This window comes from Rhinopithecus roxellana, chromosome 18 (genome assembly GCF_007565055.1).
Source record: "Rhinopithecus roxellana isolate Shanxi Qingling chromosome 18, ASM756505v1, whole genome shotgun sequence".
Lineage (NCBI taxonomy): Eukaryota > Metazoa > Chordata > Mammalia > Primates > Cercopithecidae > Rhinopithecus > Rhinopithecus roxellana.
In genome coordinates, this window is record NC_044566.1 from 10,633,638 (window position 1) to 10,659,824 (window position 26,187).

The 26,187-nt window shown below is 37.1% G+C and overlaps 1 protein-coding gene and 1 long non-coding RNA gene across 12 annotated transcripts in view; one reads left to right on the forward strand and one right to left on the reverse strand.

Moving 5' to 3' along the window:
• Nucleotides 1-26,187, forward strand: part of FGF14 (fibroblast growth factor 14) — a 703,097-nt gene that overhangs the window by 22,008 nt on the left and 654,902 nt on the right. The window contains exons 3-4 of one of the 11 annotated variants that reach the window (XM_030922302.1): nucleotides 8,899-8,904; nucleotides 11,573-11,734. The exons of the other annotated variants lie outside the window; for them this stretch is intronic. The gene's annotated coding sequence lies outside the window, so the exon portion shown is untranslated. The remainder of the gene's footprint in view (nucleotides 1-8,898; nucleotides 8,905-11,572; nucleotides 11,735-26,187) is intronic. 11 annotated transcript variants of the gene reach the window in all.
• Nucleotides 4,549-10,674, reverse strand: LOC104654018. Its single transcript, XR_746764.2, has 2 exons — nucleotides 10,565-10,674; nucleotides 4,549-4,791 (listed from the first exon to the last, which is right to left on the reverse strand). It is a non-coding gene; the product is annotated as an uncharacterized LOC104654018 (long non-coding RNA).

Genomic DNA, 26,187 nt, shown 5'->3' on the forward strand with positions numbered 1-26,187 from the left:
GTTTGGATATTTAAGTTGCTAGATATAATTGGGCATTTGGGGCAGGTTAGAGCTGAATAGGGAGGCAGTCATGTGCTGAACTTTAAACTGAAAACAGGTAAACTGTGTGCCAGATGATTCAGTTCCATGACATTCTGTGATTACTTCCTTTGTATTATATCCAAGTATTTGGTTATCTTGCATTTAAAGATTTCAGCCTTACCTTGGCTGTGCTCTGAGAATTTAAGAAAAGGGATATTTACCTTTGCTTAAACCAGAGTATTAAATTCAGAGAGTATTAAATTCAGAGCCTCACTCAGTATTCTCTTTTGAAACCATCGTCAGTGAGCTACCTAAAGGGGAAGATGAATCTGGAGGCTTGAATAAGGCTTTCAGAGACCTAGCTGACTTTCCAGTGAAAACTTTGGAGGCTCTTGGTTTATTTTCTTAAGGAAAATGGAAATTTTTCTCTAAAAGATAAACCTTTTGTTTTATGATAGCAAAAAACATTTTCTTTTCAATTACATGGCCAGAAAAAGTACAATTATGTGAGATGAGTTGCTTTACCTTTCTAACTTGTTTACTCATTAGATAAGTAAACAAAGTTGGCCTCAAACTTTAGAAGAGTGTGGACTTGTTAACATGAACATGTTAGCATATAGGTGTTCTTTTACCTTAATCTATATGCACATGAACTCCTGACCACAGGTGATCCGCCCACCTCGGCCTCCCAAAGTGTTGGGATTACAGGCGTGAGCCACCACGCCTGGCCCATTATCTGTGCTAGAATATTAAGATACCTGCTTTTCTTGTATGTACTCTAGCATTAGTCATGTGTATATGCCGAAATGGATATTTGAAAATATTTTCTGGCTTTTATAATGTATGTATGTCACTGTCATTTTTACTATTCTCTTCCCTAATTATTTACACCTAAAAATAATTATCTTAAAAACTTTGAGGTAAATTTTATGGTCATTCCCATTCTCTGATGCTTTTTACTCTATTTATAAACGAACAAAGCACATATTAAAGCAACCTAAGTATTGAAGCCTTGGCTATGCTCTTGGTGATTCTGCTCACACCTGAACACTATAAATAGCCTGTCCTGTCAATTTTTTATATTCATGCAGATTGTAGCCTTTCCTTTATTCCTACTTGACTACTTTGTGCTCTGTCATTCACTTCTTTTTCTTAGGAAAAAAAAAAGTGACCTAGATATTTGAAGTCTAGCTTGAATTTGCCTTTTTCAAGGACCTTGTAGGAAACTCTCTGCTCCATAAATAAGCATCCTGCCTTGGGTGGTAGAGAGGTTGGGCCCAATGAGTACATTTCTCACTGCAGGCTTCAGGTCACTGGGGCTTTTCCTCACACCTGGCACCAGCAGGCTTATGCCAGTGGCAGTAAACAACAAACTTCTCCCTTTCTTGGGAATGTTGGAAAACGTGGAATTCCAATGTGCTCAGAGAATATGGTTTAGAGAAACTCGCATGTGAAGATGACCTGATTCAAAATGTCAGTCAACTAATTAAATAATTGATTTCCTATTGAATATTTAATATCCCAGCAGCAATTAAATTTCATTTCAAGTTACTTCATACTTCCTTGGATATTTTATTTATTTAGAATGTTACAGAATTATGGCAAGGGCTTTCTTTTTCCAGGAGAGGCAATGGGTGAAAGGAAATGTCTTTAAGAGAGCTGTAGGCTAGACTGTTGTATATGGAGGCCTGGACTATGGAGGCCTGGACTATAAAAGCCATGACGACATCATCAGTATCTGACTGATCATTGAAAACCTAGGAATGAATGAGGGCATGCAGGAGAGGCAGACAGTGGAAAGAAAAGAGCACAGAACAGGGTTGTATTAGTCTGTTCTCATACTGCTAATAAAGATATATCTGATACTGGGTAATTTATAAAGGAAAGAGGTTTAATTGACTCATGACTGGAGAGGCCTCACAATCATGACAGTGGTGAATGTGGAGCAAAGTCACATCTTACATGGTGGCAGGCAAGAGAGCTTGTGCAGGGGCAACTGCCATTTATAAACCATCAGATCTCGTGAGACTTATTCACTACCATGAGAACAGTATGGGGGAAACTGCCCCCATGATTCAATTATCCTCACCTGGCTCCACCCTTGACACATGGGGATTATTACAATTCAAGGTGAAATATGGGTAGGGACACAGCCAAACCTGAATATCAAGGGTGCTTACAGATTCCATTAGTTAATGAAATAATGGACCCAGCTAGGCTTTTTATTGACAGTAGAACCAGCAGATTTATTCCTTAAAATTTGGATGTCAATGTGGAGATGTACTTTAGATACTACCGCTTCAAAATTAACAGTTTTTTTCATTTCAGTTAGGTTTGAACTCAAGAAGATACTTTCAAAGAAAATATATATTAGTACATCCTGTTCTTTTGGTTATGATTTTTCATTTTACATGTACAGTTTTAAATTTGTTGTTGATCTTTTTAAGGAACAAGATTGGAAAAGCAAGCAAGACAGATAGCTTTTATTGATACTTTAATTGCTGATTTGGGATTGGGTTCTCTTGAGACTAGAGTTTCTTCTTGCATGAAAAGAAACTCACATGAATATTTTTCCTTACTGGAATTTGGAAGATATAACCTAAAATAGAAACTAAAGTTTATATTTAAAATTGTAGCCTCCTATATAAGCAGTCTCATTTATTGAATTTCAAGTATTCATTTTATTTCACTCAGAAGGTGGGTTTTATATGTATAATTTTTATTTTTTTATTTATAAAGCCTTGCCAAGTCTTCTACATCATTGTTATTAAATAACGGTAAATTGAGTCAAAGAATTTTTTTCCAGTCATTAATTTACTACAAAGTCTTATACTTTCAGTTAAAACATTTTATTATTTGTATTACACTATATGCTGGCTGATTTGATCACCGCTGTGACTTGTACACTGTGCTAGAAATTAGGGTACAGGAGCACAAAGTACTTAATCCTGACTCCAGCTGAGCATCTGCCCCTAGATCGATGCTGCCTAGTAGTGAAGATTAAGACAGTGTGGATGTAGATTTCATTCGTGGGTGTAACTGTGGCAGCAGGCCTATTACTTTTTACCAGCATGAGTGACCTTTCCTATCACAGTGTGTTTCCAATTCCATTTGGGTACAGTGAGCTGAAATGACTGGCCAGATGTTATGGCTCATTTATCGGAAGTCTCCCTTTAACTCTAGTTGTGTTACATTGCTCTGCCTTTTTGAACTCTGTTTTGTTTAGTTCAGACAAACAAAAAGTTTAGTCACCTGAAGCAGAATTTAGCAAATGTGTATTTATTAATCGAAGTTCTCTCACATCTCAAATATTCTTTATCTTGCAGAATCAGCATAATTCACTAGCCAGCTGGTATTTTTATGAAATTCTTTCAAGTTATTGGAAATTTAGTTAAAATTGCAGAAGCTACCAATATCTCTTCAATCACTTAAAAATTTACTTTAGCCCTTAATTGAAAAACCGCTAGAAGAAATTGATTTGGTTTTGTATAATGTAATTCCTTTTGGTGAATGTTTAGTGAGGCTAAATAATCTGACACATCTGCTTACTGACATATATATTTTTTATATGTAAGATATATATTTAAAAGATATGTGAAATATCACCTGAAACTTTAAAATTTACTTTTACTTGTATTATTCTTCAATAAAATGAATAAGGTATGGACTTTTGCACTGATACAAAGCATACTTCTGCCTGCCTTTCTCCTTCACAGCTGAACATAATCACTTAAATGAACCATCATGCACTTAGACTTCAGACATACTCCCCTTACTTTTGTAGTACCACCATTTGTGCCCATTAAATTGTAAGTTCCAAAAAATCTGACTCTGGCTGACTCATTAATAAATGTTCAGTGCCCACAGGAGTGTTTTGCCAACAGGAGATGCTCAGTATATTTTTAATAATTGAATTGTTTATTTTAAGGTCTCTTCAATAGATAGTCAGAACCTGAAAGAGAAGTATAAATAATAGCAACATCTTCTTTGGACTTTGAAACTACATCTAGGAAGAGTGACTGTAACGATGTATTCCTAATTTGTATATCCGAAGACATTTCAGGTCTGTTCTAGTACGATGTCATAGTAGGGTCACATGTACAATTAAACATAGACTTTCAGAGTTGAAAGGATCCTGAAATGTCATTATTCCAGCTTTCCATCCAATGCTTGAGTTCCTTCGATAGCAGTTGTTCTCAACTTTTGCTGTATATTAGAACGAGTTGGGGAGGTTTAAAAATCCCAGTGCTCAGGCCCCATCTCAGCCCACTTGTATAAGAATTTCCAGGGGTGAGACCTAAGCATTGATATTTTCTTAGAACTCCATAGGTGATTCCAGTGCGCATTCAAGGTAGAGAGCCATTGTTCTACAAAATCTCTGCAAAATATTTTTCCAGTCTAATTGAACTCCTCTGAAGATGAGCACCTCACTACCAAAGTTTGACTTGTGTTTATTCCATTTATTCAAATAGTAACTTAATTATAAGTGTGTTTAAATTGTAAGCTGGTTAAATGAAATAACACAAATCAAGCTCACCAATTTTAATACTCAGCTGTTGATAAACAACCCTGCAGAGTGACATTTATATTTGAATTATCTTCTTTTGAAGTAGCATTGCAGCACTTCTGAATGACTTCCAAAAGGCTGATCATAAAATCACTTCAATCATTTTCAAATTTTACTTTAGCAGCAATGAAGTTATTTGGTATGACTCAGATGAACAGTCTGCTCTGTCCTGGAGTTATTATGGTCATTTCATTTTCTGCAACCTGGGGAAACAGACAAGGGATGAGCAGACTTGTTTTTACATGTACCTTACAGATTTACCTTACAGTGTTTATGGTTAAAAGTTAGGTAGGCACCTTTAGAAATGTGCTAGCTTCACAGGAAGGTAATTTACCCTGTAGACAATTTTAAATATACTGAAATAATTGAGTGAAATAGTGAAGGCTTGGTTTTATAAAGCTCTTTGATTTTAGAGAAGAATTTTCAGAGAAAGCGTCATGTGACCACATGCACAAACACACAAACCTGTATTCTTGCTTAGGAACTTATCTGTCCTGAGACCATCCACCTGTATGTCAGCTCTTTTGAGCACCTTTACATTTCTTTTGGTTCTTTAGTAGGACCTGGCTACTAAAAGTCAGCATATGACATAACTGGTAAATACTTAAGTAGTTCTAGGGTCCTAAGAGCTGTGTTTGAGTTTCACCTCCCTTCCTACTCATGGTGTAGCCTTGGGCAAATTATTAATTTCAGCCTTAGTTTCCCTATTTTTACAGTAGAAAGAATGCCATATATCTTGTAGGAATGTTATGAGGATTTATAATAATAATACATATAAAACTTCACAGTAACCCCTTCATTACAGAAAGGGCTCATGGACTTAAATTTTGTGATACATTAGAATACCAGCATTGCTGGGCATACTACGATGATAATACATTTTCCTTTTTTTTCCCTACAGTAGTAGGAAAAAATCCTGAGGCTAGTTCTGTAGAGAACATCATCTTTATGCTCCTTTATAAAAAACTATTCTGAGACATGATCTTAGATTGTTCCTTTACCAAAATGAGTTTCCTCTTGGAAGTCCTAATGCTTCAGCACATGGGTAAGCATGGGTCTCTTTAAGGATATAGAGGATAGGGGATGGTTGAAGCCCCTTGATTTTCTCTGGGGAACCAGGAACGCTAGCCTTTCTAGTAGCATACGTCAACCAAGACTTTCCTGGCATGTCTTCATTGCTAGTCTTCTTGTCTGTTACTTTGTAGAGTTGCCAGATAAAGGACAGCCATTTAAATTGGAATTTCAGATGAAGAACTAGATTTCTGTTAGTATAAATATGCCTCAAAGACTGCATGGGACTTTTATATTTATTCATTATTTACCTGAAATTAAAATTTAACTGAGCATCCTGTAGGTTTCTTAGTTTTTCTGAATCTGACAACCCCTACCTACATGCTATGTAGGAATTTTGGGGTTAGATGTTGGGCAGGTTTTATCCTAAAGTAATATATTACTATTTTTGAATGAAGTAGAGATGAATACTTCGTAGTAAGTGAAAAGGCTAAATTATAGCATTAAAATGTCTTCATTCGTTAAAATACTACAAATATAATTGTTACAAATTAATATCAATAAATAAAAGTAGACAATGATCCACATAGAAGAACATCTTCCTACTTATCTAATCCCAAGAACTTAAGGGAATCTTGAACCTAAGCATCTTCCAACTACATACTTAAGGCATATTAACGAGAATGTATGATAGTATAAGTATATCCTTTTTAAAGAAAGTCTGAAATTAAAAAGGGTTGAAGTGTGATTATTCTTTAAGACATGTACAATCATTTTATTTACATATATTTTACATCTATGTTAGTGTAGCAATTCCTAATTACTCCATAACACACTGAATTCTACCTTCTGTAAACTTGTAAAGCATTTACTTTGTTATTCATTTATTCATATTAAGTAAGAATCTTCTGTGTGCCAAGAATTGTGCTGAGTGCTAAGGATATAAAAATAAGAGCAAATCTCTGTCCATGTGGAGCTTCTCATACAGCTCTGGAAACAGATACAATATTGACATTATAATGCAACGTGACAAGAGCTATAACAATGAAATGAATTGCTTCTAAGATCCAGAAAAAGTAGTCTGATGGAGGCTTCACTGGAGAAGGGACATTTAGACTGGATTTTCTAGGACTAAGAAGCAAATGAGGCTATTTTAGGCAGAGAAGGAGAGAAAGAGAGATAATGAGTAAAAAAAAAAAAAAAAAAAAACAAAAAACAAAAAAACCCTCAAACCCAACACCCCAGCCTGTGAAATAACCTGCTGTAACTTGGAACTAGTGAGAAGACAGCATGGGGAGGGCCACCCTGGAAACAGGGTAAAAAGTTGGCGATTCGATTTAAAGACAGGCAAGAGGAACCCACGAAGAACATTTTGTATCAGGTTATAAATTCTGTTTTTATTGTATAGTCAACGGGGTTTTGAATAAGACTGAGACCTTAACTCATTAAGACCTAATTGTTTGTTTCAGGAATATATCTGGAATTTGAAATAACAGGCGGCCAGAAATTGTTGCAGTAGTTCATGGGATACATGAGGACAAAAGGAATAGTGTGGTTGCACTAAAAGTGGAGAGATCTTGAATGTGAGACATTTCTAAGTTAGAATTATTAGGATTTGAACAATTTTTCTGTTGTTGGTTTATTTTTATTTTTATTTTTTGGTATGAGGAAGAAGGTATGAGGATAAAAAATAGGGATAGTTCATGTATGTGTGTGTTATTTCCCTAAGGCCTTAAGGTCTTTAGAGGCAGGGTCTCTCTCCTAACAAACAATAGTCAATACAGTCTTGTTCAATGTAAACCAGAAACATAAAATGTTTAAGATGGGTGTATTTGTATGTCAGTACTTCATTATTATTTTGACAAATCTAGTCGGTATTACAAGAATAACAGGATGCACATTGGCAAACCCATTTTTTTCCCACTTAGTTAAATAAAATAATCCAGTTATGTGACATATAATGATTTTATCAAAATTAACCTTTGTCTTTGATAACTTCTGCGCTGTGATTGTTATCATTTACTTTAAAATATGATCATGGCCAGGTGTGGTGGTGTATGCCTATAATCCCAGCTACTCAGGAGGCTGAGGTGGGAGGATCAAGACCAACCTGGCAACATAGACTCCATTTCATAACAAACAAACAAAAATGTTTGTATCAAAACATCACATGTACCCCATAAATATATGTATCTGTTATGTACCCATAATCATTACAAATTTAAAAAATAAAAATATAATAATGTATAGTTCTTTTCATTTTTTTAATGTGTCAATGTAATTGTTCTTTGGTGCCAGGCATAGTGGCTCGCAATTGTAATCCCAGCACTTTGGGAGGCCAAGGCAGGAGATCACTTGAGGCCAGGAGTTCAAGACCAGCCTTAGCAATATAGTGAGACCCTGTCTCTACAAAAAATTTAAAAAATTAACTGGGCATGGTGGCATATGTCTCATTCTAGCTCCTGCGGAGGCTGAGGTGGGAGCATTACTTGAGCCTGGGCGGTTGAGGATGCAGTGAGTTGTGATTGCAGCACTGCACTCCAGCTTAGGCAACAAAGCAAGACCTTGTCTCAAAAAAAAAAAAAAAAAAAAAAAAAAAAAAAAAAATTCTGTTTGATAGTTAAAGAATTCAATGCTGGATAAGTCTGAGATAGACCAAATTGTGGACTTTGAATTCATAGTTTTAGCTTTGTCGCTCAGCGTTAAAATCATAAAACCTGCAACAAAGAAGCAACAAGCAGTGATGCTTTATATGTAAGGACTTTCTTGTTCCAAGAAATGTGTCCCTTGATATACAACACAATGTACTATTTAAATGTAACATAAATTATATATTCCTATGCATTATTTTTCTGTTTATATATATTTTTATACTAAAAAAATGCTATTTGTGAGTTGAGTTTTACATGGATGTATTAAGGGAAGCACACCAGTTGATGAGGTCTTGTGTGAGGTCTTTAAACACACCCAGACTCTAAGGCGGCAATGAATAACCTTGAACAGGTAAGGAGCCAGGTGGCCCTAGCGTAGGGAGAAAGTGCGACATGGTAACATCCCTTTGGATAATGTCTGCAGCCAGATCTGTGTCACCATGACTCAGCATCACACAGATACTGATTGCACAGCACAAGGAACACACAGGAAGCAAAGCTGGTCTGTCACATGGCAATTAGTTTGAGACACCACACCTGTATTCCTACCACGCATGTCATTACCCCATATCTTTGGCTACCACAGAGGAAAGCAGAATGGATCTGGGCAATTTATTGTCTTACTTTTACTGAGGAGAGGGAGAGCAGGAGAATGCATGCTATTCCACTTTTTCTGTGCTGCAGTGGGCATGTTGGTCATTGCTGGGAGCCCTTCAGTGAAGGAAAGTTACAGAACACCAGAAAGTGTCAGGAGCTTCTATGTGGCTGAAAAACCACATTCCATGGACATCAGCAAGTGTTCTAGTGTTAGGCTGTGACTTAGGCGTGTAACTGGGCCAACGATTCCAGTTTTGCATGGAAAAAGCACACATGATTAGTTTTTCGATGAGGAAGTAGACAAGTTGTACTAATCTGTTGACTGAGAGCTTATAATATACTCATGATGAAATCTCTCTGGAGCAAGTCCTGTGAAACAGTGTAATGACTTGGCACAGGATGGCTGGATTTGCTTTAAAAAAATTCTTATTCATGTTTATTTAGGTCCAAAGGATCCATTATACTTCAACTTCGTATGCTATTAAATTTAGAGATGACACAAGTCAGGACACATTTTACATAGTTCTTTTGGTGGGACTGATAGAAAAGCCCTGATAGAATAAGGTGGCATTTATGGGCCTTTAATATCAACATTACAGAAGAAGGGGAATTGCATTTTCTTTATATGTAAGAAAATAATGACTAGAGTAATTCTGAAATGAAATCATGGCATTATTGTCAGGATTGGTAAATCTTTTTACTTAAGCTATTATCATTTCTGTCATGCAGCTGCATTTAATGTCTTAAGTAGGCAACATGATATTTTCACAGGAATTATCAAATAAACTCAGTATGTTAGCTTCCCAGGGACTTGGAAGCTTTGAATATAGAGGAGGAGAAGGTCCGATGAGGGGAAAAAGACCTTCTGAACCCCCTGTGGTCATAATTCCAGGGAAAGAAGGAGAAGAAACTTAAATATTTGTTAACTCCTTACTGTCTGTTAAGATTTTTAATGTATTTTATTCCCTTTAATTTTGAAAGCAATTCTGTGAGTTGAATATTATTTCCATTTTTTTGCTAATGAGAAAACAAGCTCCTCAGAGAAGGTGAACAGAAACTGACATATTAAAACCCCTATCATGTAGGTACTATGTAGGAAGTTAAGATGTATTTTCTCATTTAATTATCAAAATAAGTATCATTTTATGAACATGAATTAAAATAGGCTAGATTATACTTTGGTAACAATTAGACCCCAAATTTCAGTGGCCTAATAATATAAAGGTTTATTTTTCGCTCACACAAAGTTGACTTGGATGTCAGGGGACTTCCCAAGCCAGTTCCTCCTGTGGTTCCTTGGCATTTGAGGCCAAGGGAAGGGAAGTAGCACCATGATGCGGTCACACTCCCTGGAATGAGGACTGCTTGCTTGTTGCCGCAGGGAAAAGTGACAGGAGAAGACTGCATGGGTTCTTAAGGCCTCAGCCTGGAACTTACGCACGTCCTCTTCCCTCTTAGCCCATTGTCCGGGGTCTAGTCACATAGACTCACCACACAGTGGGCAGGTTGGGAATCGCGAGGGAGAAGATGGATAGCATGACCCCAACTGGGTCTGCCACGGCACTGTCACCCCCATTTTAAAAATGAGAAGACTGAAGTTCAGAGAGGTTAGATTATGTTCTTTGATCACTTCCTTGGTGATCTGTAGACTTAGTTCCTGAAACTAGATCTCTCTCAGTCCAAAGAATCTGTTTTTTTGCCCTCTACTCCATCTCACCCCACACACACTCTGAGTAATTTGGTGGTTTGGAGTTAGGTATGGATCTGTGGTCACCAGCCTTCAAGATGGCTCCTGTCATCCTCACCTCCTGGGATTCATGCCCTTGTCGTTCCCTCTGTCAGTGAATAGGGCTGACCTGTGTAACCAGTGTGGTATTGCAGAAGAGACAGTGTGACTTCTGGGACTAGGTCATAAAAGACGGTGGTGTTTTCATGTGTCGGTGCTCTCTGTTGGATCACTTGCTCTGGGGAAAGCCAGCTGCCATCAGGTGGGGACACTAGAGCAGCCCCAGGGAGCCCCCATGTGGCAAGGAACTGAGACCTGCTGCCAACACCCAGGACCAATTTGCCATCCATGAGAGTGGGCCATCTCGGAAGTGGGTGAGTCAACCCAGGTCAGCCTTCAGATGGCTGAACCTAGGCTAACATCTTGACAGCAAACTCATGAGAGACCCTGGGCTAGAACCACTCAACTAAGCTGCTCCCAAATAATTCTTGACCCACAGACATTGTGTGAGGTGATAAATGCTTACTGCCATTTTAAGAAGCTAAGTTTTGGGGTAATTTATTATGTGGCAATAGATAACAATATAAACCTTTTTGGATTATTTCTTTGTGTTTTTCCCGCAACTCTGAGACAATTCCTACTTTTAATGGTGAGTTTTAAAGTCAGCTAAATGAGAAAGTAATTGCCACACAATGTTATTAAATTTTAGCTGAATACATCTTATTATTTACTTTAATCTTGTAGTTCTAGGCAAGCTCTGTGTGAAGGTCTAAAAAATGATATACTCTGATCTAGTTCAGCAGGGAGAATTTTTAAAGTTTACTTTCCATCAAATGTGTATTTTTCCGTTTTAAGATATTACCTGCTTGAGATTATTTTATAGTTTAAATTACATCGTGAAGTTTTGAGAAAGAACAAGCCAAGTACATTTTTATTAAGATTTTGCTGTCAGGAGGAAGACAGAATCTAGAAGTAACTGCTTGCTTTTTTTGCAAGGAGGTTGTCAGTGTTTCAGTCAGTGCTTGCTGCTGAGGCAGGAGAGAATAATTGTGTAATGAGGGGCTTCCGCAGTGCCGGACAGGAAGCCACCATGTGAGCACCACGTCCATGTGCAGGTCGCAGGCTTCATTATGTCCTGAATACCATGTCTCAGCATTTCATGTGAGTAGTCTTAGATTATTCATCAAAGAACAGGTTATGTTTACAAATATAATGATTTTAAGGAATATTATAATTCAGCATCTTGACCACTGGTACTGGTACAACATGTTATAATATACTGTGCATTTAAGTTTTTAAATCACACATGATTTACTCTTTAATGTTGTACAATCTTTCTGAGATTATCTTTAAGCTGGGGAATCTTGTGTTTCCCAGGGTACCAGGAGGGGAATGCTGGGTACGAGTCAGTAGTCTATGAACTCCAGTGAAAGGCAGCAGGATACAGTTTCTATTTGATTTAACATTCTCTTAATATCACTGTTTTAATAACCTTGTGTTGGGTGAGATAAAATTTTCTTAATGAAAACCTTTCCACTAACCGTTGATGCCCATTTGCCCCCTACCCCCATTAACAAACACTTCCCATATATACACTCTGAACTTTCTATCTTAGCTTACTTTTTGACAGTTGGGCAAATGACAGTGGAGAGAACATTGTTTAGATCAAACAACGTATTATTGTTGGAAATATGGCTGTCTCATAGAAATATAGCCAATTCAGGGTAATAGTGACTATATATTATATTCACACATACACATTTTGTAGGTCTACATATACAAAAATATAGACACATATAACTATATATAAAAAAACTGTAACTGTAATTATAACTACACACACACACACACACACACACACACACACACACACACACAAACAGGTTGGAAGTAGGAGATCCCCAAGGAAGTGGAGACTGAAATTCAGACGTGGGGACCTTAGCAAGGTGAGTCAGACAGTGAGAACTGATGAGAGATTCCCTGAAGGAACATCTAACAGATTTTAGTGGACGAAGCAAAACAAAGAATCAAAGATAATGCAAAAGTTTCTAATGAAAAGTCATACTTTAACAAGCATGGGGAAATATAATTACAAACTTTTGATATACATAATAATTTTTATGAGTAGAATCCAGAGAGGTGGCTGCAGCAGGAATTACTGTCACCATTTTGTAAATGAAGAAACTGGCTCAAAGAATTTTAATTGATTTTTTTTTAAGGTTTCATAGTTAGTCGAGGATAAAGCCAAAATTGGAATCTGGGGGTTTTGACTTCAGATCTTTCTATTTCCATGGATTCCTCAACTGGAGGTCTGGGCGTGGCCCTCTAGGATCCATGCTGTGCTATCCTGTCATGCATAGGCTGTGTGTGTCTGTGGATTTTTCCGGTTAGAGGACCCAGACTTTGAGATTCTCAAAGGGGCTGTGACTCGATAGAGCTTAAGAACTTTGTTTCTCCCTAGTGACTGCCTGGCTCAAGGGACCAAAAGGATGATGAAATGAGAGGGATGGTCCTGCTGAATCATTAGATCATGGAAAAGTACATTCCCACAATGGAGAGACCTAGTTGTGTCAAGAGTCCTGATTGCGGGACAGAAAAGAGCAAGAGTGTTGGAAGTTAGGTAAATTTTTAAGGGAAAAATCTTACTTGGGGCTAGGCTAACTCTGCATCCCACTCAGGGAAACAGGTCGGACTGAACAGTTTAGGCCACATGGATGTTATGACTAAGCAATAGTTTCGCAGCTCGCCCATGTGCATGTGCTTTCCAGTTTTTTGGACATTTCTCCCATAGACAGTTGTTCTTGTGCTCTGTTGCATGCTGATGCTCAACTGCAGAGGAACCGAATGGAGAAGTTCAGAGAGACAGTGGTTTCTGACCACTGGCTGCGGTGCTGTGGATGGTGCCAGTGAAGGGTGGATGCCTTTTGTTGAAAACTCGCTTAGACTTTGTCATCAGGGTGTCTCTGCCATTTTGTAATCTAAAGTCAGATCTGTTTACACTTCATAAGTATTGTTGGGTTTACTTGGCAATATATAGAAATGTCTATTGAGAAGTTCTTCAATTGCCATAATTTGTTTTTTCTCAAGTGTAGTAAATAGGAAATATTCTTAAGCATGAAATAGTGAAGAGCTAAAGTGGGAGGGCTGGAATTTGAAACTGCCTGAACAAACTCAGTCTCTAGAAGAACTCCACTACTGTTGGAATTACTGTGAATATGTGAGCAACCTTCTAAGGCTGAATTGAGTCCACCATGAGGTTGTGGCTTGTTATACTAATTTCAAAACCATGACAACAAATTGGCATGAAAGTAGTGTCATGCTAAAGCATCCTGGTTGCCTTAAACCTCAAACATGGTGCCCAGAAACATATTTTACAGCACAACTGCTTTTGATCATTTGAGTGTTCACTAAGGAAATCATTGCATTGCATTAATACAGATGTGCACGTTTCTCCTGTTGAAATTGACTTAAAAAGTTTAGTGCAAAATCCAGTGGCACTTACAGCATCTTCCTTATAATAAAAAAGTAGCAATAACACAATTTCCTTCAGATCCACAACCACGTACCTGGGTATCCAAATGATCTAAAATTGTTAGCTTAGCTCTGTCTCCATCTCAGGTGCAAACAAGGAAGCTGAAAGTGTGTTTTGGGGTTAAGATATTCAAATGCAACAAAATAATAGTCAAGACCTTTCTTCAGGAAAAGATCCGTTGAAAGACACTTGACAGGATCCTGCAGGACATTGAGTTCCATTCCCCTGAAAAATGGAGATATCTCTCTGTTTAATGTTAGACATGAAGGTAAAGAATCTTGCCTATACATTTGTGGAAGCAGATAGAGAAGAAATCAATCAAACTATTCAGAGTGGCAACAGGACAAATAAAGAGCTCCCGACAGCGGTCACAGGCAGATGATGGAGACATCACATTAGAGAATTAAAGAATAATATATTTTCTCCTGTTCAAGAAATGCCTTTTTTTCCCCTTGTGGCATAATAATAATAAACATTAATCTTAATGGCAGAATCCTGCTATGGGAAAAGAGCCTTTTCTAACAGAATGCAGTGGCGGTGTACTGGAACACATAGTGTTCTAATTGAGCATGTACCACGCCTACATTTTTAGAGCACTTTACAGTTTACAAAGCTCTTTTAACACTTCTTATCTCATCCAAATAGGCTGGAGTCCTATTTCTGATTTCCCAGTTGACCATGTGAAATACAAAAACTTGCTCAACCTCTCCCAGAATCACTTTCTTTTCCTTGCAAAATGAGGAAATTAATGCCATCCCAAATGAATATTTTCTTTCTAAATCAGTGAATGAGAGTATGTTTTCTCTATAAATAAATTAGCAACTCTAATAACTGGAGGTCACAATGAACTGATCTAAATGTTAAGTCGATTAACCATTCAATTTGAATTTTGGAGTGTGTTAATTTTAACTGTGATTGGTGCAAAATTACTGTACATTTCGATTTCTTTGTTACTTATTTTTCTTTCAGATGTATATCTCTCTTAAAACAATAAATTTTATTATACTTCCTGTTACTGCAATGAAATATTATTAAAGTCAAGTCAGTTTTTATGCCTTAATGGTTTAATATTTTTAACATGCTCACTATTTTTAATGAGTTTTTACCTATAGAAAGTAAATCATTCTCTTTTTCAACACTTCAATAAAGTAATCTTTTCCATGTGAATTTAATTAACATGTAAGTTTTTCCCTTCATAATATGATTAGAAAAAGATAATTCAGTATTTTTTTAATCTGATTTTGAAAATTTTACCCTGCAAAATTGTTATTTAAAATTTGAGTTTTTTTCTATACTTGTATGGACTTTAGAAATGAATATCAAAATAAAATCCTTTTTCTTTCTTCTTTAGGCATTGGATAAAATAGTAGTGTGGGGACCATGGGTTCTGTTCTCACTAAACTCATAATTTTTATGAGAAAGAGAGACACAGATTTATTGAATAAAATCTGTGCTGTGTCAACGAAGTGCTATTATACATAGAGGTAAACAGCTGATTTTGCCTGCAGGCAAGATTAACTTCCCCCATATCATTCTGTTCATATTGCACTTATCCTGTTGATAAGGTATTATAATGAGTAAAGTTTCCATCTCCTCTGCTAAATATTTAACCTCTTAGAGCAGAAGCACTTTTATTTATCTCAATATCTCTATTCCTTATCTTGAATTATGCTCATTAAACATTTACTGAATTCAGTTTGGTGGAGAGAAGTTAGAAGAGCCCATAGAGGAGATAACATTTAGTAAATGAGATAATACTCGACATAGGCTTGAATAATAATGAGCCAGAAAAAGGATCAAATAGGGGTGAGGAGGAAAGTACAGTCCTAGCAAAATCATGAGGGAATGAAAGCTTGTAAAGTATTTGGAAAAGGGTGACCTAGTGGTAGGGAGTGGCTAGAAATGGAGATGAAACGGTTTGACCCAGGCCATATTTATAAGGGCCTGGACTATCATGGCAATGAATTTAGAGTCTTCTGGAACAAACAGATCACATCAGTGTCTGGCAGTAGTGAGGACACTGCCAGCAGCAGTGGCCCCAGAAAGAAGGGCACGACAATACTTCAAATAAGAAGATGAAGTCCTGAACCAAGGCAGTGGCCGTGGAAATGGAGAAGAGGACATGATACCAAGAGACAATGAAGACTGAAGGAGACTGGGCCACTGACACCATGAAACCACCATGTCAGCCCTAGACTGCTTTTCACGTCCACACTGTTATTTGAGAGATAAAAAAAAAAAAAAGTCCTATCTTGTTCAAGCAAAGGCTATTAGGTTCTCTGTTATGTCAGTTAAAATCGTAACCTAATGAATACAAGGAAGACATCCAATGGGTTCAGTTTGGAAGATGTGAAATCTGAAGTTGTTTTAAGGGTCTAGAATTCAAAATAGTGTTCAAAGGTAAAGATAAAATTTTGGAAACGAATCCCACATGAATTCATAGCTGAAACCATGGAACTGAAGAACAACAGCATTTACAGGGAAGGCAAATGAGGGAGTGGCAAACGGTGCAGGAAACACTCAGGGAAAACAGAAGAGCATTTCTGGAAGTGGATTCTGTTACAAATTCCTGTAGTACTGTCCTGGAGGTGTGCTACGAAAGAAAATTCACAGCCAATACACAGCGTGGCTGGAGTCTGAGGCCTAAAATCCCCATGGCCAGTCTACATCTCAGGCACCAGTTCCTAAGACATTTTGGCACCTGAATGCTTTCAACATTTTGGGCATCAGGCTTTGATGCCAGGTTAACTTCCGTTCTTCTCCATGCTGTCTTTTCCAACGTGATGCCCTTCAGGTGAACAATATTCTGCCTGTTCTTGGCTCACCTCCTCTCCTGGACCACAGACAAATCCAGGTGAAGAGTGCTGAGCCTCTGACGTGCTGTTGATGGTGACATTTGCTTTTCTTTGAAACCGCTCTGATTTGATGGTCTGTCTTGAAATGAGATGCTCAAAAAAGAGCATATCAATTAATATTGCTGTGTTATATAACTTTTAAATTTACGATCAAGACACTGAGATACTATTTGCTTAGTAATTTCTGTTTGGAGATCTTAAGACACACTCTTGTTTTTTTAAAGTTCTCCAATTTAGACAAGGATATAATTTCACTGGGAGATATTTTAGAATTACCTTCAAATGAAACAGCAATCTAATCCCTTCTTTGCTTTGTAATTTATGGCCTTCTTTGCATTGCAATTTGTGGCTCATATGTTTGTGTGTGTGTGTGTGTGCGCGCGCGCACACATGTATGTGTACTGTCCAGCGTTTAGAATGGAGTATACAGTGGGAACTGTATACTTGGTTAAGACATGAGAATATAAGAATTGTATTCTGACTGAGGGTAAAAGTCCATCTAAGAAGAAGTGTTCTCAGACAGGTGTGAATGGTTAGTTGGACCGTCTGGTAATTTTCCTCCTTGAAATTGACTTCAAAAGGTTTGTACTCTTCTCGCTAATTTTTCCCAACTTACTATGGAGGTATTACCTGTGATTTATGTAAACTCTAATTGAGAGTTTCTGTTTTCATCTTGTACTGCCTCTTAAGGGTAATCATTTTACCAAGTAACTAGTACTGCATGGGATACTATTTTATTTGTCTCAAAATTATTTCCTTAATTTTTAATGGACACAGGCAAGCTCTCTCATTTCTTTTTAACCTGCTCTTCCTCATCCATGACAGGGAAAATTTTCAATCATGATGCTGCCATCTAGATCAACATGCTTGGGTTTATTTACCTTTGAGCAGATATAAGTAGCACACATTTTGGGGCAAGTAATTTAATTATTTTGTAGGCTAGTTTTCAAATATGTAGACTGTTCCCAACAAGATCATTTGGAAATTGTATGTTGTGCCATGGTTTTAAAATCACCACAAGTTGACAAAAGGCATGCTCTTGATCCTTCTTCACATGAGGATTTTGCACATAGCATATGTGCAAAATATAGTGACTTTAAGTAGTATTAATTATTGCTTAATAAAAGTGAAGTTAGAATGGCTGAAGGGGCAAATGAGTAATGAATCCATATTTTTATGTGTTATAGCTACTTCTGATATTTATAGCTCTCTAGCTTTGTTTAAAATACATCATCATATTTTTTTGGTTGAAATTATATTTTTATTCAAAATCCAGTATACTCATTCTATGTTGTTCTATATACTATAACTATATCTATAACTTCTGCTATTTTTAGAGCTTGGAAAAAAATTGTAAACACAGCAAATTATTTTCCCCTTGGACTTTTTTTTTTTTTAACATAAACTTGATTTTGGTTGATTTCTCTTCTAAACCACTATAGTAGTTTTCCAATGGGATCATGTTGAGATTTTCAGAAAGTTAACATATAACGGAAGTGAATTCTCTTTTTCCTACTCTGCTTAATGCAGATTTTCACTTAATAAGAGAATTTCACTGAGCTATGAAGGGCTAAAAATGAAGTTTTAATTTGGAACAGCAGCTTGTAACTTTAACTAAACCACTGTACATTTTCAGATGTACTGTTACCAGTTTTCAAATTCATCATATTATTTTTCCTCAGGGAAACCGAATGGTGGAAGAGCTGCCTTTTAGCTGGTGTCACACAGAAAGAAATGCAAAAGTGAAAACTAGCAAGATGTATAGGAATTCAGATTTCCATGGCATTTTGATTAAATCATCAAAATGCAGCCAGAAATTTATATACTAAAAATTATAATATGGAAAGAAATATTAAGGTGCAACAATAGTGTATATGCTTGTTGTATGTGAAGCACATATTTTTAATTTAATGTAATTTTAAGTTCTGGGATACATGTGCAGGATATGCAGGTTTATTACATAGGTAAATGTGTGCCATGGTGGTTTGCTGCATCTATCAACCCATCACCTAAGTATTAAGCCTAGGATGCATTAGCTATTTATCTCGATGATCTCCTTCCCGCCACCCCCACTGACAGGTCCCAGTGTGTGTTGTTCCCTTCCCTGTGCCAATGTGTTCTCATTGTTCAGCTCCCACTTATAAGTGAGAACATGCAGTGTTTGGTTTTCTGTTTCTGCTTTAGTTTGCTGAGGATAGTGGCTTCCAGCTCCATCCATGTTCCTGCAAAGGACATGATCTCATTCCTTTCTATGGCTGCATACTATTCCATGGTATATATGTACCACATTGTCTTTATCTGGTTTATCATTGATGGACATTTGGGTAGATTCCATGTCTTCGCTATTGTGAATAGTGGTGATGCACATTTTCCTTGCGGCTGGCATGTATCAGATGATTATATATCTTATCAGAATCTGACTAATGAAGATTTTTCTAGGGTTTAACTCCATTCATTATAGAGTTACTCAGATGATCATTTAAAACATTTGAAAAAGAAAATTTTATTGTCTGCATCCTTTTCAATATCTTCATTATTTTTAATTTTTGTTAAGAAACGTATTTTGTGGTCCATGCAGAGAATGGTTTTGTGTCAGGGAAGTAAAAACAAATACACAGTATATTGTGTTTTCAGGTGGAGAACAGGTCAGAATACACACACACAGATACACACACACACACGTACATGATACTACTTGTAGATTAACTGATGACCTCAAATCATAAAGTGAACTGGGACTTAACAGCTTGTGCAGTCTTCACTGCACTCTCGACCTTTGCTAGTTTATTGGAACCAAACTGTTTTCAATCCCCCTAGCAAGACAGTATGTAGTTACAAGCCTGTAAGTTAGGGAACCTCATATAAATTCACTGGAATGTATTGGAATATAAAATCTTTATAACTGTGATGGTGTCAATGTCTACTAAGTACAAACACTAATTAAAAATGGCCCTCAGTGAAGGTCACAGACAGTGATGGTAAATTACTTGTTTCATATAATTAATGTATTCCTGAAAATATATACATGAAACACATTTTTGTTAATGATTCACATTTCAACTGTTTATATGCAATCATTATTTACAGGACACCAAAGGTTTAAAAAATTGTGTTCTCTGATAATTTTCAAAGGTAAATACCTTTAATATAAAGTTAAAGATTTTTAAATATAAAGTTCAAGATTTTGCCCATCAAAAATAAGATTTTCCTGATATGAGGTCAAATTGGAAATGACTCTGGTCGAAATAGAAATAATTGGATTGCTTTTGGTGAAAAATCTTCCCCTTCTGATATCTGTGTCCATACGATTGTTAGGTGTGTAACTGCTGGTATAATTCCTGTATATCTACAGATATGTACATTTTGCTATAGAGGACAGTAAGCTAGACCTTGAGGGCTATTGTGTGAATGTGGCTATTCTGAGACATTTGTAAAGCGAGTATAATCAGTGAACCCATTTTCAGTGATAACACCTTGCCCACCAGACAAGAACACTAGCAAAAAGTGACATTTATTGAACACATGATCATCCAGGCACCATTCTAAACACTTCATCTATACTAACTCATTGAAACCCCACACTGTCCCTATTATTACTGTCCACATTTTACAGGCTGTGGAATGAAACACAGAGAAATTACTTCATTTGCTCAAAGTCCCCTAGCTAATAGCTGGTGGGTTTAGGCAGTCTGACTGCAGAACATACTGTTTTAACAGCTACATTGAGTTGCCTTTTAACAGAGAATAAGAACTCCAGAATTAAATTAAAATATTTAATATTATTTCTGGACTTTGGCTACTGCTATTGGTAGAACTTCTATGTATCCTGACGGATATATTGTCAGTGCCCTCATACAATCTCCCGGAGGAGACCTCTGGGCCCCACTTCAGAAACTCTAGAGTGTGCATGCAGGTGTGTGGTTCCTTCCTCCTGGAGGAGATCTTGCATGGTACACTGTACCGTGAAGGACCATGAGGGACGTAAGATATATGATGTACATCCTACAGCCTCGAGATGTGCAACCTGGTGTCCCTGATGGAATGTGAGGAGTTTACCATGATTAAGAGCTCAGATGCTTTCATTAAAAAAAAAAAAAAAACATTATAATGGAAGTAGCCTGTGTTAGAATCAAACAGCTCAGGTTTTATGATTTAGAATGTACACTGGGCCCTGCTTCTCCACCACTTCCTTGCGATAGTCTCTTTTAACAGTGTGAAATGGAACTTTCCAGATATTTAAGAAGTATCAGATGTGAATATCTCTGTGTGTGTGTGTGTGTATATATATATATATATATATATTATATATGCATTTTATAGATTAAAATCATACTTTACATGTTGTTCTGACATTTTGTTTTTACTTAATAAATTAAAATTATCTTCCAGTCTCAGAAGTCCATGTCAGTATATTGGGAATTAGCTCATTTTAAAAACAGCTGCTGGGTATTCCAGAATATAATTCTATGTAGTATAAATAATAATGCCATTAAAAGTAATCAAATAATTTATGTAACCAATGCCCTACTATTGGAAATTAGGTTGTGTCCCAGTGGTGTGATTCAATGGGACAGTAAACAATGGGACTTGGACATTGAGGGTAGAGAGGCACAATCTTGCCCTCAGGCATTGGTGCATTCCTGCCTCTTAGACCATCAGATCCTTATCTAGCACATTTTCAAGGTTTTTCATTAATAATAATGACAGATTTTAGGTAACATACAACTTTTTGGTGGGGAACCTTAATGTACTCTATGTGGTTGATTGACTTATGAACCTTCACTATATTTTGTCAGGCAAGAGGTAGGCATTAACTTTCTGAATCCTATATTTTTAAAGCAATTACAAATGTTTCACACCTGAAGTTCTAGATTTATGTGTAATTGCTTCAGAGTTATCCTTATCTTGCAAAGAACTCTTCAGTGTTGTGTAAAGTTGCATGGTTGGGTTTTAAAAAGTTTTGCTCTTAGTAAGGACCAAAGAATTGTACTAAGGAAGAAGTGATGTTTTCTGGGTCTGGCTTTACATTCAACTGAGATGTTTTACGTGCTTATCAGCAAGTAATCATTTAAGTCTCCTTCTTTGACCTTTGTTAAAATGTTCATCTCTTTCTCTTTCTCCAATTCTCCACTTAAAAATCTGTTATGACCTAACATTAGTAGTGAAACTATTTTGTGAAAAGTTCTGAAAATAATAATTGTGAGCAAGTGACTTCTAAATGGCAATTAAATTGATGTCTGGGAGAGACGAGGACATTGTGCTAACTCAACTGCTACTCTCTCTGTGCAAAGTCACATGAGGTTTTAATAGCATAGGTTGTTACCTGAGATGGAAAAAAACTTAGGCTTGAATTAGTCCTAAGATAATCTATAATTGCATTATTTTGTTGAATTGTTACGAGTAGTTTCCATAATTTTTAGAAAAATTAATCCAAGGAAGAATTATTTTAAATATATTCACATACATTATGTTCAAAATATTCTGCACAAGGTTTTCAGAGTATGAAGATACAAACTACGGTGGAGACTCAAGTTGTAATTTTTTAACAATTTGAGTAGAGTTACTCAAAATTCTGTTCCTTCTACAGAATATTTCATGCTTGTATGAATTCATGGGAGGGGCAGATTGTGTTATTTGGAGTAACAATTTCACACACCTTGTGTCATACGAGATGGGGAGTTTAGACTGTCCTAAGGCAAACATTCCCATGTGTCAAAGCTGCAAACTTCCAGCCAGCACCATATACTTAACTTTCCAGGAATCACCTTCTGGAGGAGGCCTCAGTAATACAGCAATACCTTGTTAGTCTGGACGTATCTCACTGACTCATTCTTTGGAATGTGTCACCAGCATCTGGGCAACTTTAGATGGAGGCCTTCAGTATTGTGAGTGCAGGGATACTTGTGAAATATAATGGTTGTGCAAATTTCATTGAACAGTAGTTAATGTGACCTACAAAGCCTAATACATTTGTTTTTTGTCATGATCTGTGTAAGCCCATGCTTTATTGGAATCTGTGTTAGAAAACATGTCAGTCTATTATTCCATTATTGTTACAGCATTTTGCTACTTCCATCATTCATCCCTCACTCAACGAACATTCATTGGGTACCTTTTAAGTAATAGGTATTAGATACAAAAATACAGAGGTGAAAAAGATGCCTTTTTCCCTCAAGGCTGTCACAAAGGCAAATAGTTCAATGACAGTGTGAAACGGGCTACGAAATATGTAAGAATATGGGTCTTGATTGCACAAAGAAGGGTATGACGAGCTGCAGCTGAGATGTTAGGGGAGGTCAAGGAGGTTTTTACAAATAACGTAACTCAAGCTAGGTCTTGAGGGCTGAACAGATTTTACCAAATAAATAGGAAGGAAAATATTTTCTCTCTAAAGAGAGAATAAGCACAGAGGTGTGTATTTAACACATTCTATAAAGGGAAGTGCAAATGATTCTTTCAACAATATTGATGAAGTTGTGAATCAAAAGTATCTGAGATAGGACTCAATCAATTTATTTTGCCAAGGTTAAAGACACACCCATGACACAGCCTCAGGAGATAAAAAAGCCAGATACTTCCCTCACAATTTGCCTACAAGGAAATCCTTTGTGGGCCTCAAGATGATGACATGTGCCCAATGTGGCTGGGGTACAGCTTGGTTTTTTATCTTTTAGGGAGACATGAGACATCAGTCAATATGTGTAAGATGTAGATTGGTTTGGTCTGGAAAGGCGAGACAACTTGCAGTGGGTAGGAGGCTTTCAGGTCATAGATTGGTAAGAGACAAACAGTGGCATTCTTTTGAGTCTTTGATCAGCCTTTCACTGAATACAGAATTTACATGTGAGAAAGGGGGTAGAGGAAGAGTCACTTTTGTCTTAGTCTGACACAGTGAATCTACATTTTTATATAAACAGTAGGTGAGAAGAAGCAATCAGATATGCATTTGCTTTAGATGAGCAGAGGGATGACTTTGAGTTCTGTCCTTTGTCCCGCACCTGTGAAGGTAAGCTATCAATTTACATTGCCAGGGTGAAATCAACAGAACTCTTTTAAGGTAAAGACCTTGAGTACCAAAAGGAATTTCCTTGTGGGAAAATTGTGAGGGAGGTATGTAGCTTTTTTAATCTTTGTAGTTATTTAGGAATAAAATGGGAGGCAGCTTTGCCTGAGCAAGTTCCCAGCTTGACATTTCCCTTTGGCTTAGTGATTTTGGGGTCCTGAGATTTATTTTCCTTTCAAAAAGTGTATACACCAGACATGGTGAATGTAGGGTCAGGGTGGGAAGCTACCAGAAGGGAACCTAGAGAAGAAATGAGAATGAAGTCAAAGTAGGCTTCCCCTAACTATCAAAATGAACTTAGAAGAGCCTGATGGTGGAAGTGGAAGCCACAGAAGGATTTTAAATAGGAGACTAATACAGTTAGGAAAAACACTCTGCAGGGTGCAGGATAGATTTGAGGGGTCGAGAGTGTAGGATGGGAAGAGTGAATGAAGAGACTGTTGCAATCAGTAGTCTTAAGTGGGAGGTAGCGAGGTCCAGGAAGTGAGGATGGGTTGAAGCGATCCTTCTACTTTGCAAGAAGGCAGAGTGTGGGAGTACTGGGGACTGATTCAATTTGAGAGGACTGTAGGTGTGAAAAGGAAGCTTGAATTACAGCATGATTGTTCCAGGAGGCACCTGAGGAGGGACTTCCATGGAGAAGATAATGCTTTTAGCTTAGGACACTGTGGTAAAGCTTTTCAGAAGGCAGTTGGGTGTATCTATGTCAGAAGCTTAGAAGAGGTGCCTAGGTTGGGGACACAGCTTTGGGATGATTACATTGAGCTGGTATTGAAGCTACAGGGGTTGATGAGATCACCAAGTATTTTAGATGAGAAGACAAGAAATGATACACAGAACTTTGAATGACACCAATAGTGAAGACTTGGATGGTGAAGGGGAGCTGGCAAAGAGATTGAGAGAGAATGCACAGCAAGACAGAAAAACAAGAAGTCTATTAGCAAACTGAATGTATTTTCTGTATGCCTCACTGCTTTCATGACTGTGTCTAATATTTTTCCATGAGTCCAATATACATTTTTACTAGGTATATTGCTTTTATTTTTAGATATAATGGTTTTCAATTCCTTGTGACTTGACACTGGACTCCAATTATTATAGACAAGACACTTTGGAATTTAAACTATATGCATTCACATAGTGTTTATAAAGGGTGAAAGTAAATCTAAACTCTTGATTCAAGACTCTTTCAGGATAGCAGAGATGCACCATGGGAAGGGGAAGAGGAGTAAGAATTAGAGCAATCTATTATAAGGGAGGATATTTTGAGAGGAGAACTTTTCTCTCCTAAAGACAAATTGTTTTCTTGCTAACTGTATCTCAACATCTTAAAAGAATCCCTAGTTTATGTAATTGCTGATGGCTAATGATAGACTTGTCCTGGTGTATGAGTAAATGTAGATAAGGTTTATGAGCCAGTTATTAAAACAACTTGTCTCCTTAGTGGCTAAAATTCCCCACCACCATGTTTTCCTCAAGGAGTCATCCAATCCTGTTGTTTTCTGTGGAACCCTATAGCTATTCTGTAGGTATTTCAATTTTCAAACGAATGTTGAAGGTGTGTGTGTGTGTGTGTAAAGATATATTGTGGTTGTTTGGATATTTTATAATGGTGAAATCTATAAACTTACAGCTTTCAGTACATTTCAAAGGCTCAATAATAAACCATAATGTTTGACAGCTTCCCAGCCATATTCATATAATATGAGGTGTATCTCCTTTAACCAAAAAAGCTGCATTTTAAACATTTGCTTGTAGTTAGGTTGCAGAACACTTTTCCCCTCATGGAAATATGTCGTAAGTGGGGCTTGCATTCAAGCCCTGCTTACTGTGGTTGTTTGAAATATGTTCAGAAATTCTTTGACAAAACCTTCAAATGGTAGAGCTAATTCCTCTCCTTTCAGCATGGGCTGGATTTAGTGACTTACTTCTAACGAATAGAATAAAAAAGCAGAGGCAACTGAATGTGGCTTCAGAGACTAGATGACAAAAGGCACCTTGGCTCTCTTTTCTCCCTTTCTCCTGGATCCCTCGCCCTGGGGCCAGGCAGCTGTCACATCCTGAGGATGCTCAGGCAGCCTGTGGAAAGGCCCCCATGGTGAGGAACGGAGGTCTCTGACCAAACGCCATGTGAAGACTCCAGCTTGGAAGTGGACCTGCCAGT